Here is a 17,789-nt window from a genome sequence, read left to right on the forward strand (position 1 = left end):
ACAGATATGGGCATCTAGGTGGCGCAGTGGGTAAATGACTGGGCAAATGACTGGGCCTGAAGTCAGGAATACTCAGCTTCCTGAGTCCAAATCTGTGCTCAAACACTAGCTGTGTGACCTGCAAGTCACCTGTTTGCCTCCATTTCCTCATCTGTAAAATAAACTGGAGAAAGAAATGGCAAGTCATTCTAGTATCAATGCAAAGATAACCCTAAATGGGGTCCTGAAGAATAGGACATAACTGAAATGATTGAACAACAGCAACAACAATAGGGCATACTCCAAAAACAGTCTCAATCGGCCTTTCCTCTGGTTACATTTTTAATAACACTTTATCCTTAAGTTGTATGAAAACATACTACAATAAGTCAAGATTCTCCATTCCCTCAACCACAAAACTATGAACACTGAAAGGCTTAAAGGAACCTTTGGTTTCTTTAGAGGAGGAAGGAAATACAGGACCATAAATGCTGGGTTAGGTGTTTATCTTGTTAGCATTTGTTTAAATATCTGTTCAGCAATCTTTATCATTCTAAGGTGAAAATTTTAAGGGTCTGATTTAAATTTATTCTGTATTTCTTGTTCTTTTGTTTTACTCCATGCTAGTAACATTTCATAGTTATACATTGGTTTATACCATACAGAAAAACAGCATGATGTAATGGAAGGGATGCTGGCCTTAGAGTCAGAAAACTGGTTCTAGTCCTGGCTTCAGAACTTAATGCAGGAGAATCCTTGGGCAAGTCATTTAGCATGATTTCACCTCAACTTTCACATATGTCAAATAAAGGTAATAACACTGCACTTCCTTTCCAACAATGCTACTGTAAAGAGATCTTTTGTTCATCTTAAGCATTATAGGAATGATAAATAATATTTTTATTATTAAACATAGAATATATATGGAGGAGAGGAATTAATCTGAATGATTCAAAAGAAATAGATGATTTCTCCCTTAACCTTGAGAGTAGCTGAGGTAGCAAAATGGATAGAGTGCTGGGACTGGAGTCTCAAGCACCTAAATTCAAATTTGGCCTCACTTACTAGCTGTGTGACCCTCAGCAAGTCACTTAACTTATTTGCTTCAGTTTCATCATTTTTCAAATGAGTTAGAGAAGGAAATGGCAAACTACTCCAATATCTTTGCCAAGAAAATCCCAAATGGGGTTATGAAAGTCAAACAGGACTAAATGACTAAATAAGAATAACCCCTTACCCTTGAAAAACTAACAGTTAATTTGAAATAACAGCGCTTAACCTAAAAACAACCTGATGCATACTAAGAGCAAACTGGTGACTCCAGTGATTGGCGGGGCCCTGGGCGACTTTTGGAGGATTGTCTAACTCAGGGATGAAGTTTTTGGCACTTAGAGATGATGCAGCAAATCTGGGGTGGCTCAGGGTCTCATAAAAGTGGAAGATTTATGTTTGCCTTCATTAGATCTACAAAGTCATATTTTTAAAAACTGAAAATTAATACCACATTTTGTTCCCTATCTGCACTGTGCTAAGATCTTCAACAACACCTAGAGCTAATGAAAACATCAGCTATCCCCCACTACCTGACTCTATTAAACCAGTATGCACTCCTTCCTAGGGAAACAAATGGCTTTCTGACCTGACCACTTGCTTTACTTTTAAGATCTTAATTTCTCTGCCAAGAAACTCAATTGTTTTGGGAAGTTTCTGAATCTTCTGGACAAAGGTTTCTCTATTCATGATCTAGTAGCAGAAAAGACACCAACAAAGAGACCTATGTATTGGGAACATGAATCTTTGATATTTGGGGAGGGCTGCCTTATCCTCCCTCCACAACTTATATGTCAGAGATACCTATGTGAGGAACAGCCACTAGGTCAACTCCCTGCTCTTTTTTTTTTCTTTCTTTCTTTTTTTTTTTTGCAGGACTTATTTCTATGGCTCATGGCTCACATCAGAGAAAGGCATGAAAATGGGAAGCCAAGTGTAGAGAGGGAGTGAAAGGGATTCCTTTAGAACTGGAACACTCAGAGTGAGGTATTGAGTGAAAGGTAGATACCTTGCCTGTGAGATAGACAGGATATGTAAGGAAAGATTTGCTTTAATTCAGAAAGGACTGAAAAATGAAGACTCAGTGTGATCCCCACAGCTATTTAAAGTGACCCTTAGTATAAAAGGTGTGGGAACAGAGTGAAAAAGTTGGTTTGAATAGTTTAGAGGCATTCCAGACCCAAACTTGGGAAAGAGCTAGAGAATATCAAAAAGTCCTGAGGCAGGTCAGCCCTAGATATTTCATTTTTAAGGAGCTGGGATGTTAGTAGCCCTTTCCTCTCCATCTGGATACCTGTGAGATAGCACTGTCTCCTGGGAGAAGGAATAACTGGTGGAGGGCAGAGATGGGTAGGAGGAGATTAAATAGTGGAAAGGGAGAGGAGAAGAAAAGCCTCTGACACCTGATATGAGGTGGGCGGGGATGGGGGGGGGCCAGGAGGGCACGATAGCAGCAACAACAGCAAACTTGAATTTGTAAGAAAAATGGCATCATCCACAGTCCACAGTTTTTCACCTCCTCTCCAACCACAAAGTCCCTGCCTTTTTTTTTTAAGCTCAGAATATATTTGTCTCTATTTTGATCTCCCAGATTCAGGCAGGACTTCCATGTTTCATTTCTCTGGTGAAAATCTCAACAGACAAAGCTACAGCTTAAAGTATATAAATTTTTTTTAAACCCTTACCTTCCTTCTTGGAGTCAATACTGTATTGGCTCCAAGGCAGAAGAGTGGTAAGGGTAAGCAATGGGGGTCAAGTGACTTGCCCAGGGTCACACAGCTAGGAAGTGTCTGAGGCCAGATTTGAACCTAGGACCTCCCATCTCTAGGCCTGGCTCTCAATCCACTGAGCTACCCAGCTTCCCCCCTTAAAGTGTATAAATTTTTACAGAATCTCTTGATTCAAACTACCTTCCCCCGTTATTTATAGTGTAAGCTGATTAATAGAGGACAGAGAGGAGGAACTAGTCTAGATAAATATGGGAAGCAATGTGTTCTTAACTAGCACTGAAAAGGGGGAATCCAGAAGTTATTTTTGAATAAATATGTTTGAAGTGCATGGAAGTGAAGAGCAAAAGTGAAATATATTCTTCCCCAGACTGTCGAGGTGGGGAAGGAGCACCACAAGAAGACGTTGAAATTTGAAGTTCTAGGAAAGCAGACAATTAATTCTTCCTATGATGTTAAGCTACTCACTGACAAATATTGTGAGCCATCTGAGAATATTTGTGGTGGGGATGATGACAGCAATACCATTTTTGTTTTTAAAACCAGGATCTACATTAAGACCACAGAAAATAAACTTGCTTCTAAAACTAGCTTAGAGCTACACTATGTTCTCCTACCATAGCACCATGCCTTTTACTTACAGCATCCTTTTACTAAGTAATCTCTGTTTAAATGTAAATGTTCAGCTTTCAATATTATAAATACTACTTGGGTTTCCTTAGTTCAGCTCACTGCCCCAAATTTTACTTCTGTCTTCACTATCCTATCCAAGCTGCTTTCCAAAAGACCATCCAAGATTTCCTCATTAGCTAACTCAGCAGCCTTTTCTCAGAGTTCAATTTGCTGTATTTGCCATGTATTCTGCTACTTGAAACTCTATTCCCCTACTTGAACTTCTGTTCCCCTACTATATACAACTAAACATAAAGCTGACATTAATAATTTTTAAAGGTTCATAGAGTTTCACATACATCATCTCAATTGTTTTGAAAATGTGTTCATTTAATTTATATGCATTTATAATCTTCCTTTCCCACTGCCCACCTCCAGTGAACAACAGCAAAAGTAAAATCCTTATCATGAATACACATAATACAGAAAAACAAATATTCACATTGACCATGTTCTAATTATACTTCTATATGGATTGAAATTCACCTCTCTGGCAGGGGGTGAGTGGTGTGTTTCATCTTCAGGCTTCTGGACTTGTGATTTGTCTTTGCATTGATCACAGTTCTAAAGTCTTTCAGAGTATGCATTTCATATTTTCTAAAGTTTTACTTGACTTGGGGAAAACTAGAAGGAATAGGTTCAAGGAGCAGAGCAGGAGATTTAGGCTTAATGTAAAGAAATGTTTCCTACCAATAGTTACACTACATAGAATGGGTTACCTTAGGAAGTGGTGAGTTCTCCCTCACTTGAAGTCTTCAAGACTAACCTGAATGAGCACTTTCTGGGGATGCAATAGCTACAGTAGGAAAGACTGGGGTCAGGTATGGGTTGGACTTGACTTCTAAGGCTATTTCCAAATTGGACAGTTTGTACTTCTTAAAGCTATCACTGATTCCTTCTTCTCTCTCACCTCCCATATCTAATTAGTTGCTAAGTTCTATCACTTGTTCTCTAATATCTTTCAAATTTATCCCTTCCTTTCTGTTCTGACTGCTACCACCCTATTTTAGATTCTTATTACTTCTCCCTTAAGTCATCAGAGCACCCTAACTGGTCTTTTTTATTCCAATCTAATTTTCACTCCAACCCATCCTGTACATCACTGCCAGAGTAATCTTTTCAATACATAGGTCTGACCATGTCACTTCCTCACTCAAAAAAACTTCAGTGACCCCCTTCTATTTGTCAAATTAACCCCAAACTCCTTTCCTTGGCATTTAGGGAACTCCATGATCTAACTTAAACTTTATTTCTCATTATTCCTCTTTATATAGTCTCTGCTTTAGCCAAACTATCCTACTTAGTTTTCTTTTAATGTATGCCACCCATTTTAAAAAAGAGTGGCCTTTTGTCTCTCTCCCTACTGCTTACATATTAAATCCTTTCCAACTCCCAGACTCAATTCACATAACATATTTTTATGAAGCCTTCCCTTATCAGTTTAGCTGAAAGAGACCTTTCCATTTTCAAATCTGTTTTAAACTTTGGAATTTTCCTATACATTTTTTGTTGTTGTTGTTCAGTTGTTTTATCCATGCCCATTGCTTCATGACCCCATTTGGAGTTTTTGTGGCAGAGATATTGGAGTGTTTTGACATTTCCTTCTCCAGTTCATTTTACAGATGAGGAACTAAAGCAAACAGGGTTAAGTGATTTGCTCAGTTGAAACAGTAAGTGTCTGAGGCCAGATACAAACTTAGGAAGATGAGTCTTCCTGACTAAACACCCAGCAGTCTGTATTACCCAACTGCCTTTCCTGTACATTTAGAACACTATAATTTGTCTTGTAATGATTTGTGTCATTGTTTTATCCTTTATGTTATAACTTTCTTAAGGGTAGGGATTGATTGTCTTATCCATCTTTGTATCTTCATAACATGGTACAGTGACTTACAAATAGATGGTATTTAATAACTTATAAGAATAAAATTTCTCCCCAACCTAAGCTGAATTGTGTTTGTTCATCTTTCTCTCAAGGTCAAATTGTATAGCTCCTACTCTTTACTGAACATTTACATTTGGATTTTCCAGCATCACCTCAAATTAGTATTTAAAACTGAACTACTCCCCAATTTGAACTTCTAATTTCCCCTCCTGACTTCCTTATTTCTGTCAACAATGTCATCATTCTTCCAGTCAATCAGGATTGAAACTTCAGTCATTGTTGACACACACTAAAATCCACGTAGTCATATAACTTCTCATATTTCTCCTTTCTTGTCCACTCTCACTGCTATTTCCTTAGGTTAGGCTATCATTATTATTGTTTGGAACACAGAAAAAGAAACAGTTTGGTATACTGGATGGAGCACTGAATTTGGGCTATTGAAGACCTAGGTTCAAATCCTGACTCAGATTCAACATATATACAACATATAGTATAAGCCACTTGAATCTGTGACTCGGTATCCTTTTCTATAAAATGAAGAAATTAACTCTACAGCTTCTAAGATCCTTGTGACTCTAAAGTTAGGATTCTATGTTCTTGTGCCATGTCTCCCATAAAAGAACATCTTCAAATACCTAATTGAAACAGTTTAATGGTGATTATTATTGATAGTACATATCATTTTCCATTTTTGAAGTTTAACATTTCTTAATAGATAGGCCTGATGTGTGCTTTAACTTTAATAAATGTATGTAGCATAATTATCCATTCCTTTTTACCTGAATTTAGTTGCCTTTTAGTGTTTCCTTTATTTTACATTAGGCAGCTAGGTGATACATTGGATAGAGTGCCTGCCCTAGAATCAAGAAGACCTGAGTTCAAATATTATCTCAGACACTGTGACTGAGCAAGTCACTTAATCCCATTTTCTTGAGTTTCCTCATCTGTCAAATGAGTTGGAGAAGGAAATGACAAACCACTGTGTTTGCCAAGAAAACCCTAAATAGAACCACAAAGAAGCAGACATGACTGAACAATAACTTATTTCACATTGCTATATAGACTATAGGGATAGGAATAGCATAAGTGCCTACTCTTGAGGGTAACTGATGGACCACAAACCTTCAGTAACTTAGGAGTATGTCTACACCAAGCATGTGAAGACTTCCTCTTGGTAGAGTGAGCAGATAAGAACAGTTTCTTCCAGTGGCTATGAAGGTGGCTGAAGCAGGAGCTGTGGAATACCTAGATTTGCTCAGACATTGAAGATGCCAAGGTCATCCATTGTACATTAGGCCATTTCCAGTCATCTTGACTTTTGTCTTGCCATTGAACTTGAATTACTCTGGGAGGAAAATGAGGCTGATGACTTTGTGCAACTCTGCCTCACTTATAGAACTCACAAACAAGTCAAGACATTACCTCATGATGTCATTCATCCTCTGAAAATTAAGGACAAACAACAATAATTCAAGCAAGAAGTGATGAAGGCTTGAACTAAAGTGGTAGCTTAGTGAGTAGAGAAAAGTAGTCAAATGAGAAATGTTGTGAGAGTAAAAATGGCAAGTTCTGACTAGAAGGAGAATGAGAAGTCCAGGATAATGTCAAGGTTATGAACCTGAGAGACTGAAAGGATGTTGGTGCATTCAATAGAAATAAGGAAGTTTAGAATAAGAGAGAGTTTGAGGGGGAAGATAGTAAGTTTGATTTTGGACATGTTGAGTTTAAGATGTCTCTGAAACATCCAGTTTCATATTTGTTAAAAAAAAAAAAAAGGTAAATGGAGAAACATAGATCTCCGTAGTATTGATAATAGACAGGCTATGCTTCTCACAGCCTGACAGGCTCTACTGGACTGAGCTTGCCAGGCTGTCCCCTGGTTGCCCAAGCAAGTAACCAAAGAGGAGTTGTGTATGTTATCAACTTCTCTAGTTCCTTAGCCTGGGGTTGGTTTTGTTGTTGATATGGGCTAATACTAATACACTGGTTGGATAATGCTGTGAGTCTGACTGCATGAACAAATTCCCCTTCCTAATGGCTTTAGATGTTTTACCAATCAGTAAGGTACTCCAAACATTGACTTGAACTTAAACAACAGTATTTAATTCTCGCTCAACAAGGGGTTAGGAACAAGGGAAAGGAAAGAGGTTTGGGGGATGCTATTGCTAACTAATTCAAGGAGATGATCAGAAACTATAGATGTTGTTGGATCAAATATAGGCTGGAGATTCTTCACCCTCTCACTAACTCTGGCTTGACTTGGCCAGAGCCAAGCCAAAGAATAGGGAAGGCTATTGATGTTTCCTTGATGTCAACAATACTGCTCTCTCACAGCTCTATTGTTTGTAGGTATTATAGTTTCCTAAAGCTCTCAACAAGGATGCTAGATTGCAGGTATGGGCCTGCCCACACTCCCAGATCCACCCTCCACCCAGCAATACTAAAAATTGGGTTCCTTTTGTGTTGTGCATCATGGGTATTTATAGGGGTGGGTCCAACTGCCTTTTGACCCTGGCTCATGCCAACTGGGTACATTCTGAGGTCTCAACCAATGATCCTGTCACTCAAGGTGTCTTCCATCTTATCCCAGAAGTTCCTTATTACATATTTTGAAATATCTTCTGGTTGGTTCTTTAATGCCTCTCTGATTCCAGAAGAAGTGCCAAGCCACATGGTCAGAGACTTGACTAAAGAATCTGCATAAATTGCAGGAGTTCTATGCCAGTACTTGAAGGGCTTGAAAATTGGGGTTTGAGTCCTGGAGTCCCAGTCTTTTCTAAAACTTTAGAGGACGTGGGTCCCCTCAACTTAAATTCCTAGTGAAGCACCTAAGATTGGCTATCATTTAATGGCTCATTCCCTGAGAAGGTGCAGGGAAAAAATCGGATCAAAGAAAGGCATTTCCCTTATTCCTCTATATATAGAGAGTAAATGGCAATTTTTCTGTAGTCCTGGCCCTAAATGGGTTATAGCATACTGCTTAAATCGCTTTCATTGGGCCTTGAATCAAAGGCCTGTTTATTTCCCCTACATTTTTTTGCACATTTTACATTTCATTCACAAGTTAATTTTTTCTCTCTTTTTTTTTGAATTTTATTCTTTTTATTATTTCTTTTGCCAATTGATTTCATGCACCCCCGTGACTCACTTAGCCATGCATCCTTGGCTGACTTTTTCAGGGGATAATGTGTTAGTTAAATATTTTCCTCAGGGGGGTGTGTGTTAAGTTTTTAAAATCATAATGTCTGAACTATAATCTATATTGCAAGTCAATTTTTACTCCTTTAGAAGTAAACTCAGGGGGGTAATGTTAATTCTCAGAAGGAAATGTATGTTTTATAATCTATAATGTAAAGTTTAAATACTTTGAAAGTAATTTCAGGATAAGGATTTTGCCATCTCCCCAGAATCCAGACGACAAACCTGTTTGGTGGAGGCACCAAAAGATGCCTGAAGAGCCTTCACTGGATCATGAAGATCCAATTTGAACTTTGGGGCGCAGTTGATCTGAACTATGGGGTTGGATGCATTTATTTTGAATGAACAGTTTATGCCAGAAAGGGGGACTGCCCCTTTAATGGTTTTTTTTGTCAATGTACCGAACATTGGTTTTGTTCTTTCTCCCTTTTATCTCTAAATTATTGTAAACTCTAATTTGATTATATTTTCCTGATCCATTGGGGAGATTTATCTCCCAAAGGATCACAGGGGGGTAATGTGCTAGTTAAAATCACCTGGGGTTCTATTTGGAAGGATTGAACCTCAATATAATGTTTGACAAACTTCTGTGGACCTGTGGGGGTCCTTAAAACTACATTTCCCGTGGTCCAACGGGTTTCATGGGTTTCCGGTTTTGGATGATGTATTCAAGGTGAGGGACTGTTTGAAATTAGGGGGAAATGACTTGGAACTTCCTCTTTAGTTACCTGAGCTGGAGGAGAGAGGAAGGTAAATGGCTGAGGTGAGGTTGGAATAGGTTTCTTACAGGCGCATGGTCAGTTTATCTCTATCAACATGGCTTTTATTAAAATACTATTCTTCCTTTTGATCTCGGCCCTCATCATTTTTAATCATAACATGAGGTCTCAACCAATGATCCTGTCACTCAAGGTGTCTTCCATCTTATCCCAGAAGTTCCTTATTACATATTTTGAAATATCTTCTGTTTGGTTCACCTTCTTTTGTAACCATTTGTACCCTACCATGTCCCCGAAAACCTGGACTTTCTTGGGCTCAGGTACAAATCATGAGGACTTTTGATGTAAAGTTACATATCTTGACCTGCTTGCTCCTACTAATTAAAGAATAGAATTTCTGCTCATTAACACATCTTGGTATTCTAGTGATTCTTTATATTAATAGAGTTTGGCAAAGAATAGCTATGGAAGTATAAGTAATGAATCAGGATAATGAGTAGTATGTCAAAGAAAACATTGTCAGAACATATTCTCTTTTTTCTCCGCCCATTAGTAATTTCAAAGACAAGTTCCTCCAAAAGACTCAGATCTTAGGTAGGATAAAGTTCACTCTAACAGTAGGGAGAAGAAAAATAGTTATTGTAACAGGGGCTGGGCAAATGGTCCTGTCTTCATGTAAAGAGTACATAACAAGCCATTGTTATTTATCTTTGTTTTTGAAGAGAACCAGTGACATTACAGGATGATGTCTTGACTTGCTTGTGAATTGAATTTAATTCATAATTGAGTCAAAGTTGCGTTAAGTTGTCAACCTCATTCTTCCAGAGTCATTCAAGTTCAGTGGCAAAACAAAAGTCAGGATGCAGTGGAGGACTTAGGATCTTCAGTGTCTAACCACACTCTGAGCACTTTATAGTTTCTGCTTCATCCACCTTCTAAGCCATTGGAACAAATTATTCTCAGCTGCCCATTCTGCTGGGGGAAATCTTCTCATGCTTAGGTAGTCAGCTTCCTAACTAACTGATGGGTTTGAGGCCTGTTGATTACCCTTAATTTGCTTTAATCCATCTGTTTAGATGGTTTTATGGGCATGTTGTTGCTACAATATGCCAAGACTCTTGGAGCCACAGGTAAAAGTTGTGACAGGGGACCCCAAAGGTGAATAAGCAGTCCTGAAAAGGGCGTGGCACCAGAGGTGCTCGTTCTCCCTGAACACTCCATATATCCTAAGAACTAGATAACATAGCAATCACAACATGCTTGATGAATGTTGAATTCTACACATTTACATAGACTGGGAAGCTTATTTCTGTGAGAGTTGTGATGATGTGTAATGGAAATTCCTTGGAGAGGCTTTGGAGCATCTGTAGACACTCTATAATTGGTTTGGATTGACTGTGTTTGATAAATAAATAGTTCTTTCACTGACTACAAAGGTATTCAACAGCCAGCCTCTACCCTTTTCATTAGATTTGGCTTCTTCACTTGCTTTGACTTTTCAGTTGATTTCTTTCTGCAAGACAGTATCAGGTGAGAAAGAATGCTGTAAGAGGAGAGGTGCTGGCCCTTTTCCCTATCTGAGGCCAATGTGTAGCTCCCTGAAAATAGTTCTTGATCCTTTGCCTCAACCTTTAGTTTAGTTTTAGTGTTATTATTATTGTGTTCTTTTTTTAATTTAGGCAAAGGAAGTTGAAGGCTATAACCTGTTATATTGAAGTTCTGGGACAAGATGGACACCACCTTTGAGTGACAAGACTGGCAGTTGAACACCTCGGAATGTACCCAGATGCTGTGAGCCAGGGCAAAAATCAGTTGGAGCCAACCGTATAAATACCCACCAGGCACAGCACAAGTTGGTTCAGTCTGGAGCAGAACTTGGGAGGTGGGAAGTCACAAGAGGGAGGGTGGGCCTGTACCTGCAACCCAATTTGCCTTACCAAGAGAGCTAGAGAGCAATTACCATCAGTGTCAATAAAGCTGAGAGAGAACAAGGATACTGTCATTCAAAGATCATCAATAGCCTTCCCTAATCTTTGGCTTGGCTCTGGCCAAGTCAGGCCAGAGTTAGTGTGAGGGTGAAGAACCTCCAGTCTTTACCTGATCTAGCAATCTCCAATAGTTTGATCATTAACCTAGACTATTAGCAATAAGGTTCCCAAATCCTCCATCCTTACCCTTGTTGTTTTTTCCAATCATGTACAGCAAGCCTTTCTTCGTCTTTAAACAAAGAAGTATGGAAGAAGACAGTGTGAATTTAAAGAGTTCCATTAAAAGGGAATTGTCCCTCCAAACTCTGAGGGAAAGAGGAAAGGATGGAATTCATATCATCCAGTCATCTATCAGTCTGCAACTGGCTATCGGCATAGCAAAGACCCTGCATGTCTCTTCTATAGTAGCACCTCCTAGCAGCAATGTAAGAGTCAATTTAAGGGAGATTAGGGGAGTGCAAATGCTAAACTCTATAAAGTCCAAATGATTTCAAGATAAAGGATGTCTCCAAGGATGATCAATTAATCAATAAACATTTATTAAGTGCCTGCTATATGCTAGGAATTGTGTTAAGTGCTAAGGATTAAAAAAAAAAAGGCAAAAGACAGCCCCTGTCCTCCAGGAGCTTATAGTCTTATAGGGAGATGACTCTAAAGATCTTCCTTTTGCTCTGGCTTCTTCTCCTCTTCTTCCTAGAATTCCTTGCAAAGAATACATGATATTCCCAGTTCTGTGTCAATGATTGATGGAATTTGGAGAAAACATTTCATCATTTCATCTAGGGTGACTCATTGAGGAAGAATGCTACATTTGTATTACCCAATCATGATATAAACATTGTAAGACTAAAATATTTTTTGGGATAGGGAAACTAATTATTTGTGTAATATCTTCTTTTTGGATGCAAAGCTCATATTTTCTCTTCTGTTGCCATTCAAAACATGTGAAAGACACATTGGAATAGTGAAGGGGACTCCTTTTAACTCTTGCTTTTATTCCTTTTTTGATACATTCCATCTACCTTCATCTGAGGAGACATTGAAAAGAAAGGAATTGTTAAACTCTCCTCTGCTTGCTCTCCCGGTTTTGAAAATATCTTCATCACTACCAACTCTTGACAGGGAAAGAGTTTAGCTATAATGCCACAAAGTTGTTTCAAGTGTTACACTCCAGTGCCTACCACTCCCTTGTACAATGAACTGTTCTATTTCTGACATTCAAAACCTTTTCCCCTTCTCATGTGTAGATTCCCCAGAAATGCTTTGCTAAATTAAAAGAACAATAACAACAACAAAAAAAACCCCAACCCAAGCCCTATAAAAATTTCCTACTGTCAGGAAATTTGCACATGTGAAAGTTTTGCAATTTAAACTGATGAAGGGAAAGAGCTCACATGACCAGGTCACACTGATGACGCTCAGACCAGATTAGCAGCTGCTCAAGCTCATATGTTTATCACATATTCTAATTACCAAACCATGCATGGATAGCACAAGCTACTGATGAATCAACTGTCTTCCATTTTCCAACTTCTCACTTACTGAAACCTGAGCAGTCTTTTGGTTTCTCTTTAGTTTTCTTTGAAAACATTGGCTCAAGAGTAACTACAATCTCGGGGGAAACAGAGTATGAAGACTGAAGACCCTGTCAAGCATATAAACCCATTGAGAATTTGTTTGATCCTCTGTGTAAGTCAAATGTTAAAAAACGGAATGCAAAGTCAATTTACAGAATCTGATAGGATACACTAACTTACTAAAGGGATTCTACTGAGTTTTTTAAAAAATCATTTAAAATGTATTTTATTTTATTATAAATTTACATATTTGCTAGCTTCTCTATCTTTCCAAATCCCCTACCCCAAATAAAAAAGAAAAATATAGTCTTTGTAACAAATAAACATGGAAAACCAAAGCAGATCCATATATTTGTCATATCTATAAATATGTATCTCAATCATGTAAGAGGGAAATTTCAGGGTATTTTATAGATATATATTTAAAGTGTGGCCGCCAGGAATCAACAATTCAGATTGATTCCGTAATTAAATCAGACCCAAGTCAGCATCAGGTTGAGGAGTTTATTTACAATCTGGTAAGAAAAAAGTAGGACTAAAGAGAAAGGGAGAGGCTAATCCAGGCTAAAGGCCTGGACGGAGAGAGAGGGTTAAAGGCTAAATAAATGAAGCTGTAAGCCACAAGGCCCAACAGCCAGATAGGCAGAGTTTGGAAGCGGCCCAGCTAGGCCAAGGAAGTCAGCCTAACTCTCCCACGGGACAATACAGAGTGTAAGCGTTCTGTGGTCTCAGGAGATCCTTCAGCACCGAGTTCGAAGCTGGAACTGCCTCCACAGGAAGTGAGTAACATACTTAAAGAGATAGTGTCCTTAGTCACTTCCTGTGGGTCCACCTCTAATTCAAATGGACAAATGGCAGTCTCTACATTGATTTGGACTGCCCAAAGAGCAGTCCCTTGTTCTAGATTTGCTACTCATTGTCACGTGTGGGTAACTCCCCTCCCCACTAAGGAAGGTGAGGATTACATCATTTCTACGCCTAGGATGGGCAGATTTTTGACTATGAATAGGCTCAAGCTAATTCCATTTACACAATCAGCATTTTGAATCTATCAGCCCTCTCTTAAGAAGTAGGTATTATATTTCATTAGTCCTTTGAAGTTAGGGATAGTCATTACATTCATTAGAATTCTTAAATCTTTTGAAATTTCTATAAGATTGCTGATTCTGTATAAATTGTTCTGATTTTGCTCACTTCACTCTATATCATTTCATATTTGTGTAACCATGCTTTGTAGTATGGCCAGAACACCTAAAATCAAGGCATCCATGTGGAATAGGCTTTGGACCCACTTTTGGGAGGCAGGATTAGCATAGACATGGATGTTCTTTGCAGGCTGACCACATCTTTGGGAATAATTCTTTCCATTGGCATAATAACTGGAACTGGCTATATCTTTAAATATATCTCATTGAGGCATAGTTGTGCTCTCTTCTTCAGTAGCATGGCAGGAGTGAAGGTCTTGTTCAGCTATGGCATAGTAAGTTAAGTAGGGGACGGGCTGCCTTCTCTGAAAAATGGACTTTGGGTTTTGGTCTTGTTTCATTTGTTTTGTCATTTTTTGTGGAACATTCAGTAGGCCAGTGTCATAGAGTATATGTCAGAGAGTAAGGTAGTAAGAAGATTTGGAACAATAGAATCAGGCTAGGTTATAAACGACTTTGAATGCCAAACAGAGCATTTTTTATTTGCCCCTCAAGTTAGTAGGGAGCCACTTAAGTTTATTGAGGGATGGGAGTATGACATAGTCAGATCTGTGCTAAAGAAAATTAATATAGTGGCTGAATGGAGAATAGATTGGAGTGGGAAGAGACTTTTGTCAGGTAGAACCACAAGCATACTATTACAACAGTCCAGATGTGAGGTGATGAAGACATACACTAGACTGGTACAGTATAGTGTCAGAGGAGAGGAGAGGGCATATTTGAGAGAGATTGCAAAGGAGAAAATGACAGGCTTAGGCAGCAGATTGGATATGGGGCAGAGACAGTGGGGAGTCGAGGATGACTTCCAAGTTGCAAACATACGGGACTGGGGGGATAATATTGTCCTCTATAGAAATAGGAAGGATAGGTTGGGTTAAAGGGTTTATGGGGAAAGATAAATTCTATTTCAGACATGATGAGTTTAAGATGTCTACTGGACATCTAGTTCAGAATGTCTGAAAAGTAGTTAAGAGATTTGAGATTGGTGGTCAGCAGAGATTTGGGGGCAGGAAAGGTAGATTTGAAAATCAATAGCATAAAGATAGTAATTAAATCTATGGAAATTGATGAATCACCAAGCAAAACAGTATAATAAGAGGTAAATAGAGGACCCAGGAATGAATTCTAAAAGACACCCAGGATCAGAGGACATAACCTGGAAAAGGATCAAGCAAAGGAGATAAGAGGGAACAGTCATATAGGTAGGATGAGAACCAAGAGAGAGTGATATCTCAGAAAAACCTAGAAATAAGAGCATATCAAGGAGGAGATAGTGATCAACAGTTTCAAAGGCTGCAAAGAGGTTGAGAGTAAGGACTGAGAAAAGGCTATTTAATTTGACAACTAAGAGATCATTATTAACTCTTTAGAGAACAATTTTGGGGGGAAATAAGGTTAGAAGCTGAAATGTAAACATTTAAAAAAAGAGTAGGAAGAGAGAAAGTAGAGGCACTTATTGTAGATGGCCTTTTTAGGAAGGGCAGAAGAGATATAGGACAATACTTAGTGGGGATAAAAGGATCAAATGAGTGTTTGTTTTTTTTTTCAGGACAGGAGTGACTTGGGTATGTTTGTAGGAGTAGGGAATGAATTAGTGAAAAGAGAGAGATTAAAAATAAGTGATGACAGAGAGCAATCTGTTGAAAGAGACAGGAAGGAATGGGATCTCTTGAACAAATACAGAAGTTAACCTTGCTAAGGAGTAAGGCCACCTCATCATGAGAGATGGGAGTGAAGGAGGAGAGAGTGGCAGAAAGCACCTGAGTGTTAGGAGATGAGGAAGAATGGAGAAGAGGAACTCACAGAGAATGCCCTTAATTTTTTCTACAAAATGAGGCAAGGTTTTCAGCTTAGAAAGTGGAGTTAGAGGGAGCCGTGGGAGATTTGAAGAAGGATGAAAAGATTTGGAAAAGCCATTGTGGGGAGTAGAATTGTGAGTTGATAAGGGAGCTAGAGTAGGATTGCCTAGCAACATTGAAAACCCAGTTGAGGTTGTATAACATGGATTTATAATCAACTCAGTCACAGTGATTGAATGATTTTCTCTATCTTCATTCATAAGCTTATTTGTAGGAGTATACATAGTAAATGGTGGGAATCCAAGACTGAAACTTGGCTGGGCATAATGCCTATATGATAAGGAGACTAGGGATTCCAAAGAGGAGGATAGTATAGAGTTGAATTGGTTCACCCATAGGTCACGATGGGGAAAAGTAGAAAGAATGGTGACTATAGATAAGAGGGCCTGGGAAAGAATCAAGAATTCAAGAGATTGAAAGTCATGATATGAATGAAGAGTAGTGTTTTGGAAGAGAAGACTGAGGGAGAGGCAAAAGGCCAATAAATCATGGTTGGTATGATATTTGAGGGAAAATCAATATGTATTTTGAATTTACCTATTAATGAGAGCAGGAGATGGAAAGGAGAGAAGAGTTATAAGTTAGGTATCAAACTCACTGATGAAGGAATGGAAGTGACATGGTGTATGTAAGGCTGATTGGAGAAATAGGGTCTGGATAGGGCCTGTTATCTGGATTCCCTACGTGACCAATCCAGGCTGAGGCAGTCTTTGTGTTTGGTTCTGGTCACCTGAGCCCTGAAAAGCTCTGGTACCAGGAGGTTGGTTAATTCAAAAACAACTTGACCCCTCCAGGAGGCTATTGGTAGTCATTTAGAGAAATAGAGTCTGTAATAGATATTTTTATCTGGATCCCATTACAAAATCATCGGCAAGTAAAACTGTGTGTATGATTTTTTCTGCACTGCATGTCAGGACGCAGACAGAATGAGCTATCTAAGGTAAAAATCCAAGACTCCTCTTTTTACTCATTTTCAGATCCCCACCTTTTCTTAATATTCTTATTGGAAAGCTTTGAGTCCTTAGCAGACCAGCAACTACTGAGTTAACCATTTTTCTCCATGATAATTAAGAACCTGAACTCTAAAAAATATAGTCAAGGCCGGACACAGACAAAGATAGACAAGACTTTATCTGACCAGGTGCAGTCTTGTAAATCAAGAGGACAGGACTCAATTAATAAAAATCTCTATGAAATATATTTCTGTTCCCAGAATTAACTTCTTACTAATTGGTAGTTGGAATTCAGCCTTGGTCCCTGTTCTATCTTTACTCTGAAGCCTCCAAGGATTTTATTTTATGTGATTTGTAACCCCTTCAGATGTGATTCTTTCTTTTGTGTTCTTTGCATGAAAACAGTATATAATAAACTCTGACTTCATAGCATGTTGTTGAGCTAAACATTTAGATTGGCTGTTCTCAGTTTTCTGTTTCTGGTCTTTTCAATCCAACGCCACTAAACGCCACTTAGGACCCCAAAAAATATAGAGCTGACTCTCTATAATGGTGGATCTATAGACAAAAGCTACCAAGGATTTTGGTTGGGTCATGGATATGAATAACACAAACCTGAAATGAAGAGAGGTTACTGAGAAATGGAGTGGGGGAAGGGGGAGCTGAAAGGAAGAACCTGGAACTGGCAGTGGTGAGCAAGTAGTATCCTAAGGCCGCTGCCTCAACCAGTGAGATAAGGAGAATGCGTTTTTTTTCCTGTTTTTCTTTTTCTTTGATCCTGCCTTCACAATTCCACCCTCCAAAAATGGAGTTTGTTTTGCTTGTTACTAATTCTTTATTTCTTAAACTCCTCTTTCCTTCTCCCTGTTCTTATATTTTTCCTTGTGGAGCTTGATGTTTCCTACATTAATTTATGTGTGTATTTTTAACTGTCTTTGGCTATTTCAGGTGAAAGTGAAAATCTGCTTTCTGCA

Source organism: Gracilinanus agilis, chromosome 1 (assembly GCF_016433145.1).
Source record: "Gracilinanus agilis isolate LMUSP501 chromosome 1, AgileGrace, whole genome shotgun sequence".
NCBI lineage: Eukaryota > Metazoa > Chordata > Mammalia > Didelphimorphia > Didelphidae > Gracilinanus > Gracilinanus agilis.